This window comes from Lates calcarifer, linkage group LG9, assembly GCF_001640805.2.
Source record: "Lates calcarifer isolate ASB-BC8 linkage group LG9, TLL_Latcal_v3, whole genome shotgun sequence".
NCBI lineage: Eukaryota > Metazoa > Chordata > Actinopteri > Centropomidae > Lates > Lates calcarifer.
The window spans coordinates 16,020,695-16,033,396 of record NC_066841.1 but is presented as its reverse complement, the minus strand read 5'-3'; positions in this window follow the sequence as shown (position 1 = coordinate 16,033,396).

Sequence of the window (12,702 nt, the reverse complement as noted above, 5' to 3'; positions counted from 1 at the left end):
CCAATAAAAGCTGACAAGATATTTAATGGATGTTTAGATCAGTACTGTTTAAATAATTCCTCACCCCTAAAACACAGTGGTGTCCCAGTACAAAACTTCAGTCTGTCTGTCAGATCTGTCTCAGCAGACATTTCAATGCCAAAGCAAACAATCCACAGACAGCATGGTATCAGGAGGGAGCTAACAGCATTCTAAGCATTTACAAGAGATATTCAGCATCTATATTCTTCTTTACTTGCTAATAAGCAGCAAATGGCTGGGTGCTCATACTAAAGATTCAGTATACATGTGCAGGGTAGAAACACTCTTGCCTCTCCCAAGTGAGGAGGACAGGATTGTTATCCTGATTTTTCCATATTGTAATTTTGACATTTTGGTCTACTCTATAAACACGTCATCTACTGTATTGCATACCTGTCTGTCCTGGAAGAGGGATGTCTCCTCTATTGCCTTTCATGAGATTTCTTCCCTTTTTCCCCCATTAAGGCTTTTTTTTTTTTCTTAAGGTTTTCCTGATCTGAATTGAGGGTGTAATGATAACTGAACAGATGCTGTGCAGTCACGATTGTGAAACCCCTTGAGGCTTCATTATACTATAAATAAAACTGACTTGATTTGCTTTGAGGACAGAGAATGAAAGGAACTCATGTCCAGTGAAGACATGGGAGTCACTGATGAACATAATGTCCACAACTTGTAACAGCAGCAGTGGTGGGTGAGGATGTTATTGCTGAAGAGTGCAAAAGTGTCTGACAAGCAACAGGCCCACCATTTATTTATATGGTACAATGCCAGGGGGAACCCCAATAGTTCCCTGTCTAACGCCTCCTAGTGTGGGCCCTGAATGCATTTTCCATCTCAGCATTTTGGAATCAAAGACTCCCAGTTGCATATATTTTATGATCTGAGAATGCAGTTGCTGGCACAAACATCTGTGACTTAGCTTTTTGATTAAACTGATTGACATTTACTTTAATCCCTTGCGCACTGAAAATATAATCAGTCAATCTCAGTTTTGCCAGGGTAACGCAGAGAATGTGTTTACCACAGCAATACTCAGATGGGTATAATACACACACACACACACACAAAAAAAGACATAATTTACATAAGAGGTTAAGGCCTGAATGAAAGAAAAGGTGAGGGTAAACAAGCTGATTAGTTAGAAAGGTGATGATGAAGTGAGAGGATGGAGAATACAGAGGGGTGGAATAATAATGAATTAGATGGCCGAGTATGTGGATGCACGCTGATATATGCTGAGGCATGTACTGTCCTCCAGTTGGGCTCAGGATGACTTTTTCCTATGGTACACTGCAGCATCCCTAATGATTCAAACTACAGAAGTGCTGAGATCATCACAAGTGTGCTTTTACACAACACACTCGTCCAAAGTTTTACACCAGTTAAAAACACCCACAACACCCACGACACCCACACACTACATGAGTCGACACAACACTGGACATACAGGTTTAAAAACAGATCCCCTTTGAGCTGGGCCGTGAAATGTCAGTATGAGAAATGAATAATCTTACAGCAAAAACCTAAAATGTTGTCTTTATTTTTAACTTGTACATCCTAAATAACTATACCTGTACCTCAGGTCTCTCCAAAGGCAGAAACAAGACAGTGACTCAAGCCTGTGAAGTTGCACCTGGCATTTCTATCTTCCTGGTAAAGCAGAGAAGTGCCAGGCTTTAATATTCTAACCTAACTTGCATGTCTTTGGACTGTGGAGAACCCACGCAGGAGAACATGCAAATTCAGAAAACACAGAAAACTCGAACATGGAACAATCTTGCCACACAATCTGCCACCCTTAACTGCCACTTATGCTCATTAAATTTAGATTTTTAAAATGTATTCAAATGGATTTTGTGTCTGTTGATAGTCATTTTTGAAACCTCAAACCTCATAGATGGATTCCATAATACTACAATGTACTCTTTTTGCTGACTGGTGTCCATACCTCACCTGAAACATGTTCCCTTTTGCCCCACAATAAATAAGGCTATTTATCTGTGAGTAGGTGTGTTTTGTTTGTTTGTTCAGACTGTGCACTAGATAGGCTGTTCTAAATTTGGAGTTGTGCAGACTGCTACTCTACTAGAATTTTTTACCTGCAAACAAGATGTTTATGACGAGTAGGCCTGCAGTGTAAAGTCATAAAAGATGGTACAATCAGCATAAACATTAACATTACTTTGCCATAAACAAACAAATACATAAATAAATATATAATAGTATAGGCCCCAATATTGATCCTTGAAGGACACCTCAACATTCTAGGGGACTTTTTTTTTTTTATGAAACTGCAAGAGATCTATATGGATGTTATGAGTCAGTTTTGGATCAAATCATTCTGCTCATTAAAATGTGTGAATATTTCTTTGTAAGAGTTGATAGTTGTGATAGTTTTTTCCCCAGTTTTTTTGTTGTTTTTTTTAGTGTATCTAACACAAACTACAGTTATGAGGTCAGAGGTAGATTAAAATGAAATCTGCTATTTTAGATGTAAATTTAGCAACATGTTTCATATTTGGTCCGACTGGATTAAAAATCAGCTGAGATAGATTTATTTCTTTTCAAACTGAGCTCCACAAGCTTGTCTGAGATGCTCGAGAAACCAGTTGAATTAAAGGTCACCCATAATAGTCAGCTCAGAGATTCATACATTTACCATAAAGTCCTAATCTCCTCCAGAGAATCATTAATTGCACAGTTGGAGAAGGGGTTAATACCAGTAGAAATGACATGCGCATTCCCCTCAGCACATACGTCCACAGCATATAGCCACATTCATTAGGCACTGAAGAAGAGTTAAGTAGACATGCAATAAAGCAGTTCTTTACATAAATCAATACCCTCCCTCTTTTACCTTTCCAGTCACATATAAACGAGATACATACAACAATAGTGGGCAGTGAACCAGATTTCTTGGAGGATTAACACATGCATCACAGAGTGCAGGGTGAAGCCACGTGCAGACATGTAACTGCATACAGTGCAAACTGAATAATAGAACTGGAATAACATTTTCTGCCAAGTGTTCACAGGGTCAAACTAAAACACAGAGAATGAATCAATTTTTGCTATGATTGTGTCATTTTTTCCACTGTGCCCTCAAAACTACTGTAAGAGTGACGCAATGAATTGTAAACTTTACATGTAGAGGCTTTATAGTGCTTGTTTCTGTCAGTTAATATGGGATAAAGACTGTGTTTGAGCAAGAGGATACATGGAAAGGTGGAAATATATGCAAATATATTCAAGTAAATGTTGAGAGCTGTTGCAGTAAGGACTGGTCAGAGAATTTTTTTTTTTTTTAATTTATTTTCAGTTAAATGCAAAGTGTGCCAGTTATTGCAAACACACAGTTACACATCTTGTACACACATGCACATTCCCTTTAACACACACATTAGTTCAACTGCAAAAGACAGGGCAGACACGTGTAGTGTGATTACACCGGCTTGCAGGAACATCTACATGAATTATCACCTTGAAGCTATTCATCACAGCCAGAGTACTTCCAAAATACACGGTATTTGTAGCACAACACACAGACATAGACACACTTGCATACTTACTGTAAATACACGTGCATACTCTTTCACTGAGCAGGGAGGGAAGGGAGAGGAGATTGGAGATGAGCCCAGACCAAACCCTGTCAGGTCAACCATGTAGCACAAAATTTCTACATTTGAGAAAAATGGGACAGTTATGTGAGGGAAAAGAGGAAAATTAGCGGGTGTACACCATAGCGCTTAGCCTCCGGAGTGATCACAGCCACCACACTGAGATAAGCCCCGGAGAGGTCAATAAGGAAAACCATTAGCTGAGAAATGGCCACCAGTGTAATGCCATTATAAACTAGGCCTATAGGAATCAGAGGGTGCATATCAACACATGAAAAGAAATAACAACAGCCTAGACATTAAAACTAATGCTTCCCAGTTATAATCCTGCACTTCTTACTTTGAAATGATCATTAAGTTGCACTACTCAGATGTAAATGGGACATTTCGGTCATTTCACCACTTTCATTTATGATTCTAAGCTCTAATCCTCTATACTTTTCAGGCTCAGAGCTCAGGCAGTCTCACTTATGGAAAGGTTGGCCATTTGGATAAGGCTGGTATCAGGCTAAAATAATTTTCTCCTCTTACTTTCTGTGTCTTTTCATCTCTGGCTTGTGTCATAATAACAGCAGGTGAGACACAGTGAAAAACAACACTGCCACAATATTCAGGGCACCTCTGTGGCCTTGTTTTCACATACACATTCACCCCCTCCAGTGATAGCCCTGATGTAGGATTAATGTTGTCATTTGCACCATTGTTCACACTCCCCTTGCTTCTTCTCCATCCGTATGTCCTGTCCCCTTGTGCTGCACTTTTCTTTGTAGCCTGTAGCCTTCCACTATCCCCACCTCCTCCTAGCCTCCTTCCTTTCCTCCCTCCACTGACTTTTAAATGAGCAGAGCACCCAATGGATATATCACTAACTCCATTAAGCAGACACTGTTAGCCTTAAGGTGCAGCCTGGTGTGTGCACACTGTATTTGTCTTTGCGTGTGTGTTTGTGTGCACACATGTGCGTGCATGCATGCCTGTGTATATGGATATACTGTATGTGCATATAGTGAGGGAAGGGGTGCAAAGGAGGAAAAAGGGCAAAGAGTTGCGTTAAGGAGTGTTCAATGGCGTGTGCGTGTATTAACTGCATGTGTGGGCAGGCTGCGGTCACGTACCATTGAGGTCAAATTTGCAAAGATTGAACATAAACACCCACGCTCCTCTTTTCCATTCATCTAAGGTGGAATAGCCATTAAATCAGTGATCTGTTCTACCTGCCTGCATGTGTGGTTGAACTTGTGTGTGGATATGTAGGAGCACAAACAAGAACCTCAAATAATGTAAATGATTACATGAAAGATGAGCACAACAAAAGAGGACCAGACAGAGGTAAGCTCACTTAAAAAAATGTGCAACACATGATTTATAGAACACCTCAAAACAGCCCAAGGGCCAACTGTGAGGCATGAATGAATCATGTTTATCTGTCATGATAGACGTACCTCATTAGTTATGGTTGTGTTACTGTATGATCATCAGTTTCATGTGTTTTTGCTTTTTCTCCTGGGAATTCCTGGTACACATTGTTAATATAAGCTTTACCAGTATGGATCTGCAGCAAAAATGTGAAAACTCCCACCAATCCCCCCTCTATTTCTCCATGCATCACAAATCAATTTTCCAGGTGTATCATGATGACTGACTCAGTTGCTTCCTTCCTCTGCGTGATGAAATTTACAGCTCTGAGTATATTTCATTCATTTACACCAACTGTGCTTGCAGTTGCCCCTCAACTCCCTGTGTCATCACACAGTACACTGTCAAGCCTCACATAACTACCTACCCTGACTCCCGACAGCACATTTTTTAAAATGTTGTGGCTAGTAGCAGCCAGGCAGAAATCAAGCGTGTGTCCATGTGTCTTAAAGTTTGCACTCATGACTCAGAGGAGAATTAGATGTAGACATAATTTTAAGAATTTTTAATGAGATAATTGAACTTTTTTGTGGAAAAATCATATGAGACGCAAATTATCATACCAAGCAGAGTATTTGTATATGACATACATAATGTCTGGAGGGGTTCTTTAAATTATGGAATAGCAAATAAATTACCCTATCTTCCACTTTTCCCCTTACCCCATCCTCTCCTCTGCTCCACTCTTCCCTTTTATCCCCTCCATGGTAGGCAACTTCCTAGGAAAGTAGTGCAGTGATAGTGAGGAAGGGGAGGAAATAATGATTATGGAAAATGAGCTTTGGGATGATGCATAAAAGTTATTTGTCTCCTTCTTCGCTTCCAAACCTGTGGGGCCCCACAGTCACTCACACAAAGGGGAGGGCAGAACATTGCTTCCACTTACAAACTAAGTCAAGCACAAAGCAGCTACGTCCAATTATGGGAGGCACAAATTAAAAGTGCAAATTGCAGTGTAAAAATCTCAGAGTCAAATTTAAATGTAAAACTTGAAGCCAGGGTACGTGAAGCATTCTAATGAAGCCATTGAAGGGGATTAATATGCTGGGTAATTGCCGGATCTCTTCTTTCTCTCTAAAGCCCTTTTTTAATCAACAGTCCACTAATTACTAAACCTAGGGATGTTATGAATAAAAAGCTGTTCGTTTCAAGAAGATGGGCGGACACAGAGATAAGAAAATATGGTCTTCCCTGCTATCAATTCTAAAAATGTGTGCTTTTGATATTACAATAACAGAAGGAATCGCTGGAGGATGTAGGAACAGGGGGAAGGCTGCAAATTCTAGGCCTCTGACAACAGCTTAACAACAGCTCAGACACAATAAATATCTACAATCCCTGGTTTGTTACAGGGCCTCTGTCCAGCTCTAGGCCCCCTAAATCTTTGAAAAGATTTCTCCCCCTAATGGCACCCCTGTGCAGGAGTGTCATATTACCATGTTTGCGGGTCTCATGAAACTTTGAAACAGTTTTGGAGAACAGTCTCTAAATTCGATCTGTTTATTCTGTTCAGTGTTCCCAATGCTGGAATGTCAAATTCATTTCACATCAGTGAGTTATACTGTGCAGCTACAGAGGCCTTGGCATTATTTCCCACTGACAATGCACTTCCAACTTTTCAATGGCCACAAAATGCTCCTGGTAAATCATTAGTGCAATTTGTTGTAGTGTTGAAAAAAGTCATGTTTACTGAAAAAAGTCAAAGGTGCAAAACTGTGAATCAAAACTTTAGAATTGAAATATGAGTCCCAGTGAGCACTGTTGTAAGAAACACAAAATTAGCAAGCTTAAAATTCTGCCCACTGCTCCATTAATTCCAAGGTTTACAGTCAGAGGTTTAAGCTTTATAGAGTTCAATAAATACGCTCAGCTGTAGATAAGCTCTGTTTGAGTCAGAAAGGAAGGTAAATATATAGGACCAGTGTACTTAAAATAAAAAATTAATCATATAGCCATTTTAACCTGTGCTTCAGGGTTTCTAGCAAGACGTTCCAACATTAATTTTCCAGTTTCATCTCAGTGCATTACACATGCATTACAAACTTGTCCTTTCCTTTCAGAACCTACTTCTCTCACCTGCCAATAAAATGTCTCAGGTGTATTTCCCACTCAGTCGCCTGTCTACATACCTGCTCCCCCATTAGGCAAGTTACTTGAAAAAATGTAAATAATACATAAGTAAATGGCTACTTTTGGGCAGCACGGTGGTGTAGTGGTTAGCTCTGTAGCCCCACAGCATGTTCTCCCTGTGCCTGCGTAGGTTCTCTCTGGGTAATCCAGCTTCATCCCACCATCCAAAAACATGCACATTAGGTTGACTGGTGACTCTAAATTGCCCGTCGGTGTGGATGTGAGTGTGATTGGTTATTTGTCTCTATGTGTTGGCCCTGTGATGGACTGGCGATCCATACAGGGTGTACCCCAACTCTCACCCAATGACAGCTGGGATAGGCTCCAGCCACCCCATGACCCTTAACGGATAAGTGGTATAGATAATGAATAAATGTCTGCTTTTAACAATGCCACATTACCTACACCTCACTAGAGGTGGAAATGACAAGTCACTTTGCTCACTTGAATTGTTTCATTTAGTTCAAAGAGTCAGTCACAACAAGCTTGTGCTCTTTTTCTATGTGATTATATCACCTGTCAATTGCCCCTCATTGCATGTATCAATAAGTGAACACATCACTGTTTTGTTGATTTTTACTGTCCTCAGTTCATTGGCACACTCACAGTTGTTGATTCACATCCTATTCAGTACAAAACTCGCCCTCACAAGGTCTGTTTGTCAGGTTAATAACAGTAGGCAACAGTAATCATGAAAGTTTCTCTGTCTTTTATGGTTTTTTAAATATGCTTTCAACAGCATTAAAAGTAGTGTATTGTGTGTCACAGCAGAGCTTAGGGTTAGGGCACCTGTGGTTTCAGTCACCAGTGATGGGAGCTCCACTACTAAGAGTTAGAGATTCAGTCACTGGTGATTCAGTGTAATCAGTTCAGTGTAAAGATCTGGTGTTAAAGATTTGTTTGTAAGTGTACTGACCATGCCTGTATGTCACAGATTCTGTATTATTTAATATCTATTGCGCCACCTACATAAGCTCTCTAGAGATGTCATAGTAAAGCTTCAGGATCAACACATCCTCTAACTCACAAAACCAGATGATTCTTGAGGGGTAACATTGGCAAACCAGCTAAGAATACAGAACATAGAAGGAGTTAAATGGAGTTCTTCTCTTTTGGCAGAAGTTAGCTGTCTTCCCACACCTCCAGCTCCTGCGTCAAGCTAACGCAGAGGGACTGAGCTGATATCAACCATTTATCATACTCCTGTTACGACAATGAAGAAGCAGACCCCTAAATTGTTTGTGTAATGGAACATCACTGCGATTATTACCTGTAATGTGGGTTATTTTCTAAATCTCAATTTGTAAGCCTCAATATACTGTATTTACTATACACTCCCTGGAGCAGGTTAACCCTTTTGTGGAACAGTCTCTGTTGCCTTGTTGCTTTACTTATCCTTGTTTTGTTATACTTGCATTGTGCTTGTGGCTCTTGCTGTATTTTTTGTACTCATGTGTTTGCCATAGTGTAGTGGTTTTGTGTGCCTGATCCAGCTGCCTGCACTTTACTAACTGTTGGTTTGATCTTTGACCAAGTAAAGAATGTTTTACTCTTCTACCTCTGTCATATGAATCAAATTTCCTGAGCTCTGACACCATGTCTTTTTCTGGTTTGTGTTAAAATGGCGATGTGAAATTTTGTAACTTCAATTGCTACAGAGCTTTTACTGCCACCACCACCGTTAACTGATCCCAGAGCTGCTCATCCCTGCACACCCAGAGGATCACCACCATCTTCACCAGTCAAATTCGAAAAGGAAATAAAACAAGTCATTTCAACACTGTAACATTCACACTGCTGCTACATTTCCTTAAATAGTGGTGACAGAAATGTCATCAAGTTACTGTTATTATGGTTCATTTTTAGCATTTTATAGCATTGCCCACACTTGTTTACTTGGCTTGCAGCTGGTCCTCTTTCACATTCACATCATATGGGAAGAAGCGGAGACTTCTCATTGCGACAGCTTGAAAGCGTTTCTGTGTTTCACTCATTTGAACACCCACATTAAAAATCATTTTTATGTATGAATTTTATGTATTAAAATCAAATCTAAATAAAGTAGACATCTTTTGATTATTTGGCTGAGAGTGAACATGACAGATGATTTTGGCTTTGCTCTGACTGCCAACATTTTTTTGATTCCCTGTTCTCCTGGTAACAGACATCCATTATTCTTGATGCCAAACAACATTATTCTCACAAGTAATATCCATTTGCCCGTTAGCTATAGCTTTAGTTACTAACTTAAGTTGTGTTTTTATGTGTACAGGCAGTGCAGTGTATTGAAGTTGTGGCTTAATGGATAATCAGCAAGTTAGATGCAATGGGACTCTAGACTCTCTCTTTAGCTCATTAAAGTATCACATTTTCTCATAGTAGTACACCCATGGCCATCATGAGTTTAGCGTATAAATATTTCATAACATTTTATTTAATTCAACATTTACTCCAGTGACTTACTGTTGCACTTGATAAAGTTGGGTGGCTCATTAGAGACATTAGATTTAAGAAAGGATGATCACATTCAATGCGACAGAGGCTGGAATATCCTGACTTCAAGGGTGAATCAAGTTTCCAAAATGTTGGATCCTACAATTCCCAAAAATTTCTTTCTATTCTCTCTCTGCCTGGTAAAGGCCTGCATCATTCAAAATCTATGCAGCAAGTTGGTTTTTTCACTTTTTTCACTTTCACTTTGCATTCCTGTATTAATTATGAAAAAAGACAGCTAACTACATCCAATTAATTCACTCTAATACATACAGGGTTTGCTGCCTGAAGTTGAATCTAGAGGAAAATCCAGTGATAAATTCAACTGACAATTGGCAGGATTTTTTGGTCAAGTAAGACATGTTAATTAACTTGAACACACACTAGATAAAAATTAAACATAAAAAGTCTGTATTTCATATTCTAATAAAATGTGTTGTAAAACTAAAAATAACAATCTTTTTTCATAGTTTACCCTGTGTTCAGTAGGAACATTTTAAACATCACACGGTATAAACAGGGTTGTTACACATGAATGTAATACAGTTTTGTCAGGCTAGAGAGGACTTTCACAAAGGAATGTGATGGCAGGAAATTTTTGTGACGACGTGGCGGTTGTGCAGCGCTCATTAGTTTGTCAGATAACGCGTTCCCTATGGGGATATGGCAGCCGCTTCCTGCATTGCTAAGTGAAGCGCTGACAGCTGTGACATCAAATCACTGTTTGAAAGCGTAACTCATCCCTACGACATTGTGTCATCATAAAAAGGAGGCCATACCTGCTAGTGCTCGGTGCAACAAGCTTCACATCATGACAGCCAGCTGCACCAATCTGCTGCATGAAAGAGGTAAGTGGCAGGGTGGGGGCTAAAGGATCTGTGGCGTTGAGAGAGAGAGGGGGGGAGACGGGAATGACAGGTAAGACACACAGGGAATAGGAGTAGGGAATGTGGGAGGGCAGAGTGGAGTTTGAAGTATTACATGGAACTGGGGGAGCAAGACATGAGGGGGAAGCAAAGAAAAACAAAGAAAGACAGAAAAGAGCAGTGGCAGAAACAGGGGGGGTTAAAGCAGAGAATACAGATGGATGAGAAGAAATCTCGTCTGGAGTTTGAACAGCCTGACGGTAATCTTGTTTAAACAAACTCCATTTGAAATAAATATTCTGTCCATATTCACTTTCAGGTGCTAACACTCTGTCCGATCACAGGATTAGGCAGGGATTCAAAAGGAGCTGGTTGGGCTCTAGTGAACGCAGATCACAGCCAAATCTCACCCAAACCAGCCAGATGGCTGCCAATGCATTTTGTTTCCTTAGATTCTTAAATCAGAGATGTATCAGAGACGTTGTGCTGGCTACCTTTTTGGTACCGAGACGGAGGTAACTGAGTGTTTTCTGAAGCAAAACTACAAATTCCTAGCTGATACAACTGTAACACTGATTCAGAAAAAGTGCAACCAAATGTGTATGAGGTGTACTTCTCTGCAGTTATTTCCTACAGCTTATATTTGACGTGATTTTCTAAAGAAGTAGTTTGTATGAAGTTAGCGAGTGATTTTGGCAAGCTGAGTCTCACGGCCTGAGTGTGTGGTCTATCTTTGCTCCCCACATCTCAGGAAAGCGTGTGGTTGACTCGTCTGAATGGTTACAAAACAGCAGGGGGTCCCAGGCAATAGTATGCCTTTGGGTGCTTTGCAGACTCTCCCCCTAGTTTCAGTAGGTTCCATGCTGAGCTCATTCAGTCAGTTCAAATACTGGCCACAGTTGTGAAGAGCTGTGAAGTCAGGAATTGCACTTCCTCTCCGTCTTGTCAGATGTGTCACAAGTAAAGTCAAAAACATTATTCTGAATTTGCAGCATTATCCTCATTCGAAGAAAATGGGGAAAGTGGAACAGCAAGTCTCTGCTGTATAAATATTTTCCCACATCTCCCCTCCCTTAAAATGTTACCTGAGTCAGTGCATCCAGTGCTTTATTTGCATATTGTTTGAACACATTGTTGTCCCATGCAACAGTTGTGTTCTCACACCCTAAACATGGCATACAGGTGGTGTAATAATGAACCTGCTTGATGAATAAAAGTCTGTTTGCAGAGGCATTAGATTCCTCATAATAATGGCTGATCCACATCCAGCCGAACAGATTTGAAGCCAGGCCTGCTCTCATCCAAAGCCAGCAGAGGATTTCACTGCAAATTGATGTGGTCCCTTTTACAATGTCCCTGCCTGAGTACTGATAGAGCCCCAATAAATCAACACAATCACAAGGAGATATGGGAAAGACTTTGCAGTAAATCCCACTGGGAACATAAATGTACAGCATCTAAATGTGTCTGTCTACACTACCTGTCTCTGAATGTTTCATGCTGTCTGTCTTATGATTGCTTTTTGTTGTTGTTGTTGTTGTTCTTTCATATCTTCTTGTTGATTTCCAGCACTCCCATGTCAACATTGATCCTATCATTATTTTAATTGCACCAGTGCTGAGTTGTGCTGTCACTTTAAATGTTCTCTAGCTTTCTGGATGATCGTGCCAAAATTGTAATGGAATTCAGCAACAATAGAATGAAAGTCTTTCATAGAAAAGGGATTAGAGTCCACAGTATTACACATCATTGGTTGTGGCTCTCCACAGCCACCTGTTGCACTTTTCAGTTGGTGTGGTGCACAGACTTATAGAGGAAACACACTAATGGCCAATCTGACTTCACTGCAGAGTATCATTATTTTTAAACTTACACAAGAAAATGATTTTGAACAAAACTGTGCCCAACAACTGATTAGTTAGACAGACCAGGAGCCAATCATCAATGTGGAGACAAACAATACAGCCATGGTTTGCACTGTATTTCTCAACAAAGCTACAAAATGTAATTGTGGAGGCTTGCACTGGTGCTCAGGAGTGCATCAGCTGGCACAAAAGACATGCAACGGCCTCAGACTCAGGCTTCTCGGGGCGGCCAACTAATATGTACTCTGGTGTATGCCAGAGAGTAGTGAATATTCTGTACTCTAAATCAAG